The following is a 16,579-nucleotide window of genomic DNA, read 5'->3' on the forward strand; positions in this document are numbered from 1 at the left end:
CTCCCGGGTCGGGATTCCAAAAGAAATCCTGACAGACCAAGGCACTACATTTATGTCACACACACTGCGCGAACCGTATGGGTTACTGGGGATTAAGCCTATCCACACCAGTGTCTATAACCCACAAACTGATGGCTTAGTAGAACGTTTTAATCGAACTCTCAAAAACATAATTCGGAAGTTCGTAAGCGAAGATGCACGTAATTGGGATAAGTGGCTTGAGCCCCTGTTTTTTGCAGTATGAGAGGTCCCGCCAGCCTCCACAGGTTTTTCACCATTTGAATTATTATATGGGCATAAGCTGTGCACTCTATCTCGGCACTCTATCGTATGCCTTCTCCAGGTCTACAAACACACAATATCCGGTCCCTTGTGGAGACCACCTCTCCCCGGCCCAACTCACGGAGGTAGCCCAGTTGCAGAAGGAATTTTCCGACATGTTTTCGCCCCTGCCCGGCCGCACCCACCTCACATCTTACCTTTCACTTTTGCTGGGACTTTCCTATCACAAATGACTCCCCAAATCCTTCTCCAACTGCTTCACCCTGTCTGCACTCTCTTTCTCACCTCAGCATCACAGCCCCCATTTTCCTGCACAGTTGACCCCAGGTACTTGAATTCACCAACTTTCTTTATGTCTACTCCTTGCATCTTCACTACACTCTCATTCCCATTCTCATTGATGCACATGTATTCTGTTTTGCTACTGCTCACCTTCATTCCTCTTTGTTCCAATGCATACCTCCATCTCTCCAAACCCAACTCAACCTCCTTTCTACTTTCACCACATATCACAATATCATCCGCAAACATTGTTCCATGGTGACTCTTGCCTCACTTCGTCCGTCAAGCTATCCATCACTATGGCAAACAAGAAAGGACTCAAAGCAGATCCTTGATGGAGTCCCACCTTCACCTTGAACCATTCAGTCGTTCCAACTGCACACCTCACTGCTGTTTCACTGTTCTCATACATGTCTTGCACCACTCTAATATACTTCTCATTCATTCCACTCTTTCTCATACAATACCATAACTCATCTCTCGGCACTCTATCATATGCCTTCTCCAGGTCTACAAACACACAATGTAGCTTTCTCTGGCCTTCTCTGTACTTCTCCATTAACATTCTTAAAGCAAAAATTGCATCTGACGTGCTCTTCCTTGGCATAAACCCGTACTGCTGTTCACAGATTGCTACCTCTCTTCTCAATCTCACCTCCAATACCCTTTCCCATAGCTTCATGGTGTGGCTCATCAGTTTTATCCCTCTGTAATTACTGCAGCTCTGTACATCTCCCTTATTCTTGTATATTGGGACGAGCACACTCTTTCTCCATTCATTTGGCATTTTCTCATTCTCTAGGATCTTATTAAACAATCTCATTAGGAACTCCACAACCGTCTCACCCAAACATCTCCAAGCCTCAATCGGGATACCATCTGGTCCGACTGCTTTCCCAGTCTTCATTCTTTTCATGGCTACCCTCACCTCATCCTTACTAACCAACTCTGCTTCCTGATTTGCTGTCTCCAATGAATCTGACCTTTTCTCTCTTGGATTCTCCTCATTTAATAAATCCTCAAAGTACTCTTTCCACCTTCTTAATACACTCTCTTTGTTTGTCAGCACATTTCCATCTTTCATCACTCTTACCTGCTGTACATCCCTCGCTTCCTTGTTTCTCTGCCTAGCTAGTCTGTACAGGTCTTTCTCTCCTTCTTTGGTCTCCAGTCTTTCGTACAACTCCTGGTATGCATCTGCTTTCACCTTCGCTACCGCTCTTTTTGCCTTCTGTCTCGTCTCTCTGTATAACCGCCCGCTTTCCTCGTCTCTCTGATTGTCCCAATTCTTCTTTGCTAGCCTCTTCTCTTTTATAATTTCCTGCAGTTCTTTGTTCCACCACCATGTCTCCTTGTCTTCCTTCCTCCTTCCTGATGACCACTCTAGCACCTTCCTTGCTGCCCCTCTTACTAGTACAGCAGTAGTATTCCAATCTTCTGGCAGACTTCCATGACCACTCAATGCTCATCTCATTTCTTCCCTAAACTCCTTCTGATGTTCAACCTCTTTTAGTTTCTACCACTTAATCTTTGGCTCCACTATTTCATGCTTCCTCTTTTTCACTTTCAAGCTCATCCTGCACACGACCACTTGATGTTGTCTAGCTACAATCTCCCCTGCCATCACTTTACAGTCTCCAATCTCCTTCAGGTTACCCCTTCTGCAGAGTATGTAGTCCACCTGTGTAGATCTTCCTCCACTCTTAAATGTCACCCTGTGCTGCTCTTTCTTCTCGAAGTATGTATTGACTATTGCCAAATTCACCCTCTTTGAAAAATCAACTACCATTTGCCCTTCCCCATTTCTCTCTCTTACACCATATCTGCCCATCACGTCCTCATCTCCTCTGTTTCCCTCACCAACATGTCCGTTGAAATCTGCTCCTATCAGCACGTGCTCCTCCCTCGGTATACTTTCTACCACTTCATCCATCTTTTCCCAGAAAGACTCTTTCTCTTCATTCTCACATCCAACCTGTGGGGCTTATGCACACACAACATTGATTACCACTCCTTGAATCTCCAACTTCATGCCTATCACTCTATCTGACACCCTCTTCACATCAATCACACTGTTGACCAACTCTCCCCTCCAAACAATACTGTAACACTTTCAACTAAGGGTGGAGCACAGAGGACGGCAGGACAGAGATCAGGTTTGTCAATTACGGCTTTTATTGCCACACTTTTCAGTCTAACAACACATTCACACAGATGCACACACACAACCGGCATCTGGTTTCAGGATCAGCCCCTCTGCTCTCGCTCTCCCTCCTTAAATAGGGCGCGGTCACTGGGAAGACACACACAAACACAGGTTAATTGCAGTCAGGTGTAGCGATTCTGCCACTTACCTTCCCTGACTCCGTCCTCCTGTCACAGACTGGCGCTTGACCACGCCCCCGCTGCCACATACTCCCACCGCCCGACTCAGGCCGGGCGGCCATCCGGCCCGCAGCCGACTCCCCCCCCCCCTTGACAGGAGAGGAATTCCGCCACGACCATCTGCGCCCCCAGCCTGTGGACCACCTTAAAATTGAAGGGTTGGAGCACCAGATACCAACGGGTGATCCGCGCGTTGGCATCTTTCATGCGGTGGAGCCACTGGAGGGGCATGTGGTCCGAACAGAGGGTGAAAGGGCACCCCAGCAGGTAGTAATGGAGGGCGAGGACCGCCCACTTGATCGCCAGACACTCCTTTTCAATGGTGCTGTAGTGCCCCTCACGCACTGACAGCTTCCTACTGATGTAGAGGACGGGGCGGTCCTCCCCCTCCACCTCCTGGGACAAAACTGCCCCCAGCCCTCTGTCCGATGCATCGGTCTGCAACACAAAGGGGAGAGAAAAGTCAGGGGAGTGTAGAAGTGGCCCCCCACACAGTGCAGCCTTTACCTCTGAAAAAGCCCGCTGGCATTGCTCTGTCCACTGGACCGGATCTGGGGCCCCCTTTTTAGTGAGATCAGTCAGCGGGCTGGTGACATCCGAATAATTAGGTATAAACCTACGGTAATAGCCAGCCAGCCCCAGGAACTGTCTCACCCCCTTTTTGGTCTTGGGCCTCGGGCAGGCCGCAATCGCTGCCGTCTTATTAATTTGGGGACGCACCTGCCCGTTGCCCAAGTGGAAGCCCAGATACCGTACTTCCACCCGCCCAATCGCACACTTCTTTGGGTTGGCTGTGAGCCCCACTCGCCTCAGCGACCTAAGGACGGCCCTCAGATGTTCAAGGTGCCTCGGCCAGTCATTACTATAGATGACGATATCATCTAGATACGCGGCCGCATAAGTGGCGTGGGGGCGGAGGACCCTATCCATCAGCCGCTGAAACATAGCGGGCGCCCCAAACAGCCCAAACGGAAGGGTGACGAATTGGTGTAAACCAAACGGTATGGAAAAGGCCGTTTTTTCTCGGGATAGGGGAGTCAAGGGGATCTGCCAATATCCCTTCGTCAAATCCAGTGTCGAATAAAAGCGAGCAGTACCGAGTCGATCGAGCAACTCATCAATGCAAGGCATTGGGTACGCATCGAATTTAGACACCACATTGACTTTTCTGTAGTCCACACAGAACTGGACCGACCCGTCGGCCTTGGGTACCAAGACCACCGGGCTGCTCCAGTCACTGTGGGACTCCTCGACGATGCTCATTTCGAGCATGGTCTCAAGTTCTTCCCAAACCACCTTTTTTTTTGTGTTCGGGTAGTCTGTAAGGGCGGCTACGCACTACTACCCCCGGGGGTGTCTCTATGTGGTGCTCTATGAGGTTAGTGCAACCAGGCAGGGGTGAGAACACATCCGAAAACTCGGTCTGCAACTGGGCGACCTCCATGAGCTGGGTCGGGGAGAGGTGGTCTCCACAGGGGACCGGAGGGGTACGTGATGTCAATGCCCCTTTTTGAACCTCCGGCCCCAGCTCCGCCTTCTCCGGAACCACCGACACCAACACCACGGGGACCTCCTCCTTCCAGAGTTTAAGCAGATTGAGGTGGTAAATTTGTAGCGCCCCACCCCTGTCCGTTCGCCTCACCTCGTAGTCGATGTTCCCGACTCGCCGTGTGACCTCAAAGGGACCTTGCCACTTGGCGATCAATTTGGAACTCGAAGTGGGCAACAGTACGAGTACTTTAACTCCCTGGGTGAACTCCCTAAGGCGCATACCCTTGTTGTACAGGTGGGCTTGCCGTTCCTGGGCCTGCCGCAAATTCTCCTGGGTTAGGTGGGTGAGCGTGTGGAGTTTTGCGCGCAGGTCCATAACGTATTGAATTTCGTTCTTGCTTTGTGAAGGTCCCCTTGGATACTCACTGGTATGCGATACGCTTCGGCCCGATTGAGGGCGGCCTCTGGCGCGTCGGGGATCCAAACCACCACTTCCATCACCATGCACTGCTGTTGAAAGTGGCCCGGTTCCCCGCAGCGCCAGCAAACCGGCTCCGGGCTTTCCCTCTGCACCGGTGTTCTGGGGCTCACTCACCTGAGGTGGGGGAGAGACAGACACAGAAGGGAGAAACAGGAGGGCACCGCGGGGGCAGCGGGCCGGCTGGGGTGGTGCCGGCCCCCGCCTCCGCGGTGGGGGAATGGGACGAGGACGGGACACAGGAGGAGGGAGAGAGAGAGAAGAGAAGATGCCATCTGCTGTCCTGCCACCGGGACAGCCGCCAAATGGTTGTCCGTCAGCTCGACTGCCTGACCCAGCGACGCCGGGCGGTGGCACTGGATCCACTCTGCGGTTCCTGCTGGCAAGCGAGCGATGAACTGTTCCAGCATCACCTGGTCGATGATTCCCTCGGCGTCGCGGTTGTCGGCCCTCAACCACCGCCAGCAGGCGTCCCGGAGCTGCTGGCCAAACGCGAACGGCCGTCCGACTTCCTCCAAGCGCAACGTGCGGAAGCGCTGGCGCTGCTGTTCTGGGGTGCGCCCCATGCGCTGGAGGACGGCCCGGCAGAGGTCCGCGTAGGCCAGCCGGCGGTCGGCGGGGAGCTGTAGCGCGGCCAGCTGTGCCTCTCCCGTTAACAGGGGGAGGAGGCGCGCCGCGCGCTGCTCCATCGGCCACCCTGAGGCTTCGGCGATTTGCTCGAAGAGCGTGATGAACGCCTCGGGGTCATCCTGCGGGCCCATCTTGGTGACAGTGAGGGGAGACGGGCCCGCGGTAGGGGCGCTGGTGGACCCCGCTGACGCGAGGAGGTGCCGGAACGCCTCTCGGTCTTCTTGTTGGGCCAGCACCAGGGCCTCGAAGCGTCGCTCCTGTTCCTTCCGGAGGGTGACGAGCGCCTGGTGCTGGCTTTGCTGGGCCGTGGCGAGGGCGTGGACCAGGTCGGCAAACGGGGAGGACTCCATGGGGCTGCTCGGCTGGTGCTCCACTTTCCCGGGTTTCGGCACCACTGTAACACTTTCAACTAAGGGTGGAGCACAGAGGATGGCAGGACAGAGATCAGGTTTGTCAATTACGGCTTTTATTGCCACACTTTTCAGTCTAACAACACATTCACACAGATGCACACACACAACCGGCATCTGGTTTCGGGATCAGCCCCTCTGCTCTCGCTCTCCCTCCTTAAATAGGGCGCGGTCACTGGGAAGACACACACAAACAGGTTAATTGCAGTCAGGTGTAGCGATTCTGCCACTTACTTTCTCTGACTCCGCCCTCCTGTCACAGACCAGCGCTTGACCACGCCCCCGCTGCCACAAATACCAACACCATTTCTCTTTCCATCGACTCCATAATAAAACAACTTGCATCCACCTCCAATGTTCTTGGCCTTGCTTCCTTTCCACCTCGTCTCCTGCACACACAAAATGTCCAACTTCCTTCTTTCCATCATACCTACTAACTCTCTCGCTCTGCCAGTCAATGTTCTCACATTCAGTGTTCCTACCTTCAATTCTAAGCTCCTTCCCTTCCATCTTTCACGCTCTCTCCTAACACGCCTCCCCCCTCTCTCCTTTTCGGCGCAACAGTAGCACACTTTCCACCGGCACCCTGTTGACCAACAGTACCAGAGGTGGTCGTTGTTAACCCAGGCCCCGACCGATCCGGTATGGTATTTCTCTTTTCATTCCACATGTTAGATTTGGCACAGTTTTACGCCGGATGCCCTTCCTGACTCAACCCTCTCCAATTTATCCGGGCTTGGGACCGGCACCAAGAGTACGCTTATGCACCCCCAGTGGCTGGATTGGACTATAGAAAAGTCAACGTGGTGTCTAAATTTGACACATACCCAATGCCTCGCATTGACAAGCTGCTCGATCGATTAGGCACTGCTCATTTTTATTCAACACTGGATTTAACGAAGGGATATTGGCAGATCCCCTTGACTCCTCTATCCCGAGAGATAATAATAATAATAATAATACATTTTATTTATAAGTGCCTTTCAAGGTACCCAAGGACACTGAACAGTAAAAAACAAACAATAAAAAGCAAAACAATAGGATAAGAACAACAATAATAAGATCATGAGAAATCAATAATAATAATAACGTTATTAAAAATCAGAGAGAAAAGGCCAAGCTAAAGAGATGTGTTTTTAGCTGTTTTTTGAAAGTGGACAGTGTTGAGCATTGGCGCAACGCTAGTGGCAGGGCATTCCACAGCTTAGGGCCATTAACACTGAACGCCCTGTCACCCATAGAGCAGAGCCGAGAGTAAGGGACTGTTAATAGGTGGACATCTGTGGAGCGAAGATTTAGAGGTAGCTGATATGGAGTTAGGAGATTTGATAAATAGGGAGGGGCCAGGTTATTTAGGGATTTGTAGACAAGCAGGATAATTTTGTACTGGATGCGGCCTTTTCCACACCATTTGGCTTACACCAATTCATCACACTTCCTTTTGGGTTATTTGGGGCTCCAGCGACGTTCCAGCGGCTCATGGACAGGATTCTCTGCCCCCACACCACCTACGCAGTTGCGTATCTCGATGATATTATCATCTATAGCAATGACTGGCCGCGGCACCTCTAACACCTTAGGGCCATCCTAAAGTCGCTGAGGCATGTGGGTCTCACAGTTTACCCAAAGAAGTGTGCAATTGGGCAGGTGGAAGTACGGTATCTGGGTTTCCACTTGGGCCATGGGTAGGTGCGTCCCCAAATCAATAAGACTGCAGTGATTGCAGCCTGTCCAAGGCCCAAGACCAAAAAGGGGGTGAGACAGTTCCTGGGTCTGGCTGGCTACTATTGTAGGTTCATACCTAATTATTCAGACTTCACCAGCCCGCTGACTGATCTCACTAAAAAGGGAGCACCAGATCTGGTCCAGTGGACGGAGCAATGCCAACAGGCTTTCTCTAGGGTAAAGGCTGCACTGTGTGGGGGGCCACTGTTACACTCCCCTGACTTTTCTCTCCCCTTTATTTTACAGATGGACGCATCAGACAGAGGGCTGGGGGCCATTCTGTCCCAGAAGATGGAGGGGAAGGAACATCCTGTGCTGTACATTAGCCGGAAGCTGTCAATGCGGGAAGGCAGATACAGCACGATAGAGAAAGAGTGTGGGCGCCATCAAGTGGGTGGTCCTCGCCCTCCGATACTACCTACTGGGATGCTCTTTCACCCTCTGTTCAGACCACGTGCCCCTCCAGTGGCTCCACCACATGAAGGATGCCAACGCACGGATCACCCTTTGGTATCTTGCCCTCCAGCCATTCAAATTCGAGGTGGTCCACAGGCCGGGGGTGCAGATAGTGGTGGCGGACTTCCTGTCCTGTTGGGGGGGGGGGGGGGTCCGCTGCAGGCCGGACGGCTCCCTGGCCTGAGTCGGGCGGTGGGAGTATGTGGCAGCGGGGGCATGGCTGAGCGGCAGTCTGTGAATGGAAAACGGAATTGGGGAAGGTGAGTGGTCATATCGCTACACCTGTTGTCAATTAAAACGTGTGTTTGTGTGTCCCTTACAGTGACGGCGCCCTATAAAAGGAATGAGAGGAATAGAGGAGGAGAGATCGGGGACCAGAACACGATAGTACTCAGAGTGTGTATGAGTGTGTGTGTATGAGTGTGTCCCCAATGAACAGAGTTGTGCTGAAAAGCAAAATAAAGCAAACTCACAAGCAAATAACAGCCTGACGTACTTCTGTGCTCCACCCACATCCGGACCGTTTCTAAACCATGGTACTAACACAAGTGCAGGAGTAGCAATACTCTTCTCACAGAGCGTGAGTCCTTCACACATTTCCTTCAGTGAAGTAAAGCAGGGTCGAGCTGTTATAGTGCAGGCCACAATTAAAAATACACCTTTTATATTCATAAATGTTTATGCTTTCAATGTTGGCTCAGATCGGGTCAAACTATTCCAAAAAATTAGTAATACTCTCAAACAGTATAATAACAACTCCGTGATGGTGCTCGGAGGGGACTGGAACTGCACAACACACTTTACAATAGACAGGAACGGAGAGGAACCACATTTACAATCAGCTTTGTTATTATCTGGTTTATTGAAGGAACACGGATTGACAGATACATGGAGGGAATTTCACCCAACAGGACGGCAATACACACGGGTCAAAGTGACAGAAGGTCAAATAAGTGCAACCAGACTAGACAGGATTTATCTTAGTAAACACTGTAGGAATCAAACAAAAACAGCAACAATATCATCTGTTGGCTTCTCAGATCATCACATGATAACAGCAGATCTATCATTATCTGGTTGTTCAACACAAAGCTCATACTGGCAGTTCAATATCAGGCTAATCCAGGACAATTCTTTCTGTAAACATTTTTCAGCTTTTTGGGAGCAATGGAGATTAAAAAAGAATTAATTTGATGATTTAATCTCATGGTGGGAGGTGGGGAAAGTCCAAATCAGGATCTACTGTCAACAATATTTAGCGCACACATCAGCTGCAGAGAGGAACACGATAAAACAATTAGAAGAAGAAATCAAACTGGTTGAGGGGAAATAGTTAATAGAAATAATCATAACATTACAAAGCTAGCAGATAAGAGGAGAGCTTTAGGCTCTTTTCTGCAGGAGAAAGCAAAAGGAGCCCTGGTAAAAGCACGGATCTCTACACTCAAAGACATGGACGCCCCTACGTCATTCTTTTTCAAACTAGAAAAGAAAGTGAGAGAACAAAATCTCATGCTCCACCTCAAGTGGCCCAATGGGGAAATCACAGAAGACCCTGTGGAAATGAGAAAACTGGCCATGGATTTTTACAAGGACCTCTTTAGCGCTGGAACTTGTGACCCTTCCTCAGTAGAAGAGCTGCACAAAGGACTACCAACGCTGAGGCCAGACCAAGCAGCTGCTCTCGAAACTCACATTACAATGGAGGAAATGTCAAAGGCAGTGCAGGACGCCATATGGACGCTCCTCCGGTATCGACGGCCTCCCGTCAGAATTCTACAGACATTTTTGGAGATTACTTGGAAAAGATTTACAAGAAGTCTTTATGGACTGCTTCAACTCAGGGAGGTTACCTACAAGCTGTACACGAGCAGTTCGCTCACTGCTACCAAAAAAGGGAGACCTTGGACAAAAGAAATTGGAGACCTGTTTCATTACTGTGTACTGATTATAAAATACTATCTAAATGCCTCTCAAATAGATTAAAAAATCACATCAACACTATAGTACACACAAATCAATCATATTGCATTCCTGGACGTACAATAATGGACAATCTATTCTTAATATGTGATATCATTGACTTATCAACTACTCAAGAACTTAATCTTGGTTTTTTATCCCTAGATCAGGAAAAAGCCTTTGATAGGTTGATCACAAATACTTGTTTAAAACGTTGAGAGTTTTTGGTTTCGGAAACATTTTTATCTCTTGGGTTAAACTTCTATACGCCAAGGCTTCTGTTATCTTAAAGGTCGGTGGTGGACTTAGTCGTTCAGTTAAAGTTTTTAGAGGGATCAGACAAGGATGTCCTTTATCAGGACAGTTGTACTCATTAGCAATAGAACCCTTACTACATAAACTTAGACAGGATCTAATGGGGCTTCCATTACAGGAAGTGGATGAACAAGATAAAGTAGCTCTGTCCGCTTATGCAGATTATGTGACTGTCTTTATAAGAGGACAGGAAGATATAGGTAGTGTTATGTGCAATTTAGCCCTATATGAAAGAGCATCGTCAGCCAAAATAAACTTGGGAAAATGTACAGCATACATAATGGGTCAGTGGCAAAGGAAAGGGTTGCCAACTCTGCCAGCAGGACTGGAGTGGCGCAGGGAGGGAATGAAATGTCTAGGTGTCTTCCGTGGTAGTGCAGGTTTTAAAAAGAAAAACTGGGAAGGTATTATAGAGAAGGTAGGTGCCAGGTTGTCTAGATGGACTTGGGTCCTGTCCCAGTTGTCATACCAGGGGAGAGCTCTGGTTGTGAACAACCTGATTGCTTCGATGCTGTGGCATCATTTCACTGTCCTAGATCCACCGGAAACACTCATTAAGGAGATCCAGAAGAAGCTGGTAAACTTTTTCTGGTGGCATTATCATTGGACCAGACCTGCTGTGCTGTTTTTACCCCTGAATGAAGGAGGTCAAGGACTAATTGATCTGCAGAGTTGCATCACAGCCTTCTGTTTACAGTCAGCACAGCATCTTCTATACAGGGGAGAGCTGGCATGGACAAAAACAGCCTGTCTACTCTTACGTAAAGCTGGGAATCTGGGCTATGACAAACATCTCTTTTTGATGAGGCTGGAAGGGATGGACTTATCCGGGGCTACAGATTTTTATCAAACCATGCTAAAGGCCTGGAACAAGGTCATAAAGGCTCAGAGACTTACCACACAGTTTTACAGTGATGTAGGACAGGAACCAATGTTTCATAATGACTTCATACAGAGCAGGACATTGAACTCTGCAGGTGTGAAGAGAGCATTCGTAAGGGCTGGACTGGTGAAGTTGGCTAACCTAAAGAGCGGAAGGACATGGAAAACTGCTGAGAGACTGAGCAAGGAGTCAGGAATAAAATCAATCCGCCTGCTACAAAGACTGTTGGATGAAGTCTTGTCCTCACTCCCCGGTAACTTCAGAAGGGCACTTGGAACAGAACCTGTCCCGGAGGTTCACGGAGGGGAACTGCTCTTCCCATCTCTGGCTATTGCTGCTAAGGTAGAAAACCAGGATGAGGAGGAACAGACACTCCTATCCTTTAAAACACCCCAACTATCAGACTTTTCAGCAACATCAAAAAAGGCCTTATACTATCTGAGTGTCAAGGTCATATAGAAGACAATATTGGACGGACTCCAGGCTCATCCCCCAGAGGATGCTGGAGGTCCCTGTACAAAACTCCTAAAGAGAAACGCACTGCGGATCTCCAGTGGAGAATAGTACATGGGGCCATGGCCACAAAGAGACATATAGCACATATAGATTCCAGGGTAGACAGGAGGTGTCCTTTTTGCCAGGAAGAGGAAACACGACAACGTTTATGGCTAAAGTGCAGAAGGTTAAGAAGCTTATTTGGTTTATTGACGGAATGGTTCAGGAAACTTGAAGAGGAGCTGAGTGAGGTCATTTTCATCTGCAGTCTACAATGCATCAAAACGAAGGAAAATTAGTCTTCTTAATATTCTGATAGGTCAGGCTAAAATGAGCATTTGGCTCACAAGGAGAAATAAAATGCTGGGATCAGGGTCGGTCGACCTGTTTTTCATGACTAAGGGCCTAGTGGCAGCTCGGCTGAAAATAGAATTTGCTTATTATAAAATGAAGAGTTTGTTGAAATGTGAGGCGAGGAGACGTGTTATGTTGTGTGTCTGATGAATCTTTGCTTCTGTCTTTTTAAATGATGATACAAGAATATTAGTATGTGTAAATACATATACTGTTAACTTAGTTTTACCACATTGTGATTCAATTGTTCTTTTTAGTTGTTTTTATTTGTTTTGTTTATTGTTTTGTTTATATATTTGTCAGATGAATCAAAATTGTATCAACTAAAATTGTTGTTAATAAAGACTAATGGAAGGTCTCTCTCTCTCTCTCTCTCTCTCTCTCTCTCTCTCTCTCTCACACACACACACACACACACACTCATCATCATCATCACTCTCTCTCTCTCACACACACACACACACACACACACACACACACACACACACCATTATCATCATCATCACTCTCTCTCTCACACAAAGACACACACACACACCATCCTCTCTCTCTCTCTCTCTCTCTCTCTCTCTCACACACACACACACACACACACACACACACACACACACACACACACACACACACACACACACCATCCTCTCTCACACACACACACACACACACACACACACACACACACACACACCATCCTCTCTCTCTCTCTCTCTCTCTCTCTCTCACACACACACACACACACACACACACACACACACACACACACCATCCTCTCTCTCACACACACACACACACACACACACACACACCATTATCATCATCATCACTCTCTCACACACAGACACACACACACACACACACCATCCTCTCTCTCTCTCTCTCTCTCTCTCTCTCTCTCACACACACACACACACACACACACACACACACACACACACACCATCCTCTCTCTCTCTCTCTCTCACACACACACACACACACACACACACACACACACACACACACACACACACACACACACCTCTCTCTCTCTCTCTCTCTCTCTCTCACACACACACACACACACACACACACACACACACACCTCTGTCTCTCTCACACACACACACACACACACACACACACACACACACACACACACACACACACACCTCTCTCTCTCTCTCTCTCTCTCTCTGCACTGCATGCTGGGAGTTTGCTGGTGGAGGGTGTGGTGAGCATTAGCTGAGAGCTTGTGATTTTTCCTAACTAAACTTTTCTCTTGTTTTTTCTTCTCGTCTTCATCCGCTTATCCGGGGCCGGGTCGCAGAGGCAGCAGTCTGAACATGGAAGCCCAAACTTCCCTTTCCCCAGACACCTTGGCCAGCTCCTCGGGAAGAACACTGAGGTGTTCCCAGGCCAGCCGAGAGACATAGTCCCTCCAGTGTGTCCTGGGTCTTCCCCGGGGCCTCCTCCCAGGGGGACATGCCTGGAACACCCCCCCAGGGAGGCGTCCAGGAGGCATCCGAAAGAGATGCCCGAACCACCTCAGCTGATTCCTCTCGATGTGGAGGAGCAGCGGCTCTACTCCGAGCTCCTCCCGAGTGACTGTGCTTCTCACCCTATCTCTAAGGGAGCACCCAGCCACCCTGTGAAGGAAACTCATTTCGGCCGCTTGTATCTGCGATCTTGTTCTTTTGGTCATTACCCAAAGCTCATGACCATAGGTGAGAGTCGGAACGTAGATCGACCGATAAATCGAGAGCTTTGCCTTTTGGCTCAGCTCCTTCTTCACCATGATGGGCCAGTAAAGTGACCGCATCACTGCGGAGGCTGCACCAATCCGCCTGTCGATCTCACGCTCTATCCTTCCCTCACTCGTGAACAAGATCACGAGATACTTAAACTCCTCCACTTGAGGCAGGACTTCTCCACCAACCTGGAGAGGGCAAGCCACCCTTTTCTGGTCGAGAACCATGGCCTCGGACTTGGAGGTGCTGATTCTCATCCCAGCTGCTTCACGCTTGACTGCAAACCACCCCAGTGCATGCTGAAGGTCCTGGTTTGAAGAAGCCAACAGGACAACATCATCCGCAAAAAGCAGAGATGAAATCCTGTGGTTCCCAAACAGGACTCCCTCCGGCCCCTGGCTGCACCTAGAAATTTTGTCCATAAAAATTATGAACAGAACTGGTGACAAAGGGCAGCCCTGCCGGAGTCCAACATGCACTGGGAACAGGTCTGACTTACTGCCGGCAATGCGAACCAGACTCCTGCTCCGTTCGTACAGGGACCAGACAGCCCTTAGCAAAGAGCCCTGAACCCCATACTCCCGAAGCACCCCCCACAGAATACCACAAGGGACACGGTCGAATGCCTTCGCCAGATCCACAAAGCACATGTGGACTGGTTGGGCAAACTCCCATGAACCCTCGAGCACCCTATGAAGGGTATAGAGCTGGTCCAGTGCTCCATGACCAGGACGAAAACCGCATTGTTCCTCCTGGATCCGAGGTTCGACTATTGGCCGAATTCTCCTCTCCAGTACCCTGAAGTAAACCTTCCCTGGGAGGCTGAGAAGTGTGATTCCCCTATAATTGGAGCACACTCTCCGGGCTCCTTTCTTAAAAAGAGGGACCACCACCCCAGTCTGCCACTCCAGAGGCACTGTCCCCAACTGTCACGCGATGTTGCAGAGGCATGTCAGCCAAGACAGCCCCACAAGATCCAGAGACTTGAGATACTCAGGGCGGATCTCATCCACCCCCGGTGCCTTGCCACCAAGGAGCTTGCAAACCACCTCAGTGACTTCGGCTTGGGTAATGGACGAGTCCACCTCTGAGTCATCAGCCTCTGCTTCCTCAATGGAAGACGTGACGGTGGGATTGAGGAGATCCTCGAAGTATTCCTTCCATCGCCCGACAATATCCCCAGTGGAGGTCAACAGCTCCCCACCCGCAATGTAAGCAGTGTTGGCAGAGTACTGCTTCCCCCTCCTGAGGTGCCGGACAGTTTGCCAGAATTTCTTCGAGGCCGATCGATAGTCCTCCTCCATGGCCTCACCAAACTCCTCCCAGTTCCAAGTTTTTGCCTCCGCAACTGCCCAAGCTGCAGCACGCCTGGCCTGCCAATACCCATCAGCTGCCTCAGGAGTCCCGAAGGCCAACATGGCACGATAGGACTCCTTCTTCAGCTCGATGGCATCCCTTACTTCCGGTGTCCACCACCGGGTTTGGGGATTGCCGCCATGACAGACACCAGAGACCTTGCGGCCACAGCTCTGAACAGCCGTGTCTACAATGGAGGTAGAGAACATGGTCCACTCAGACTCAATGTCCCCCGCCTCCCTCGGAAGCTGGGAGAAGCTCTCCCGGAGGTGGGAGTTAAAGACCTCCCTGACAGAGTGCTCGGCCAGACGTTCCCAGCAGACCCTCACCATATGTTTGGGCCTGCCAGGTCTGTCCGGCTTCCTCCTCCGCTAGTGGATCCAACTCACCACCAGGTGGTGATCAGTTGACAGCTCAGCCCCTCTCTTCACCCGAGTGTCCAAGACATAGGGCCGGAGATCAGATGAAATGACAACAAAGTTGATCATCGACCTCCGACTTAAGGTGTCCTGGTGCCATGTGCACTTTTGGACACCCCTATGCTCGAACATGGTGTTTGTTATGGACAAATCATGACTAGCACAGAAGTCCAATAACAAAACACCACTCGGGTTCAGATCGGGGAGGCCGTTCCTCCTAATCACACCCCTCCAGGTGTCACTGTCATTGCCCACGTGAGCGTTGAAGTCCCCCAGTAGAACAATAGAGTCCCCAGTCTGAGCACCTCTCAGTACCTCTCCCAGGGACTCCAAGAAGGCCGGATACTCTATACTGCTATTTGGCCCATAGGCACAAACAACAGCAAGAGCCCTCTCCCCGACCCGAAGGCGCAGAGAGGCGACCCTCTTGTCCACTGGGGTAAACTCCAACACATGACGGCTGAGCTGGGGAGCTATAAGCAAGCCCACACCAGCCCGCCACTGTTCACCATCGGTGACTCCAGAGAAGTGGAGAGTCCAGCCCCTCTCGAGGAGCTGGGTTCCAGAGCCCAAGCTGTGCGTGGAGGTGAGCCTGACTATCTCTAGCCGGTACCTCTCAACCTCCCGCACAAGCTCAGTCTCTTTCCCCCCCAGTGAAGTGACATTCCATGTCCCAACAGCTAGCTGCTGTGTTTGGGGATCAGGTTGTCGAGGCCCCTGCCTTCAACTGCCGCCCAATCCACACTGCACCGGCCCCCTATGGCTACCTCTGTGGGTGGTGAACCCACAGGAGGTCGGGCCCACGTCACCGCTTCGGGCTGAGCCTGGCTGGGCCCCATGGGCAAAGGCCCAGCCACCAAGCGCTCGCATACAAGCCCCAACCCCAGGCCTGGCTCCAGGGTGGGGCCCCGGCTACACCATACCGGGCA

Source organism: Neoarius graeffei, chromosome 2 (genome assembly GCF_027579695.1).
Source record: "Neoarius graeffei isolate fNeoGra1 chromosome 2, fNeoGra1.pri, whole genome shotgun sequence".
NCBI classification, from domain to species: Eukaryota; Metazoa; Chordata; class Actinopteri; order Siluriformes; family Ariidae; genus Neoarius; species Neoarius graeffei.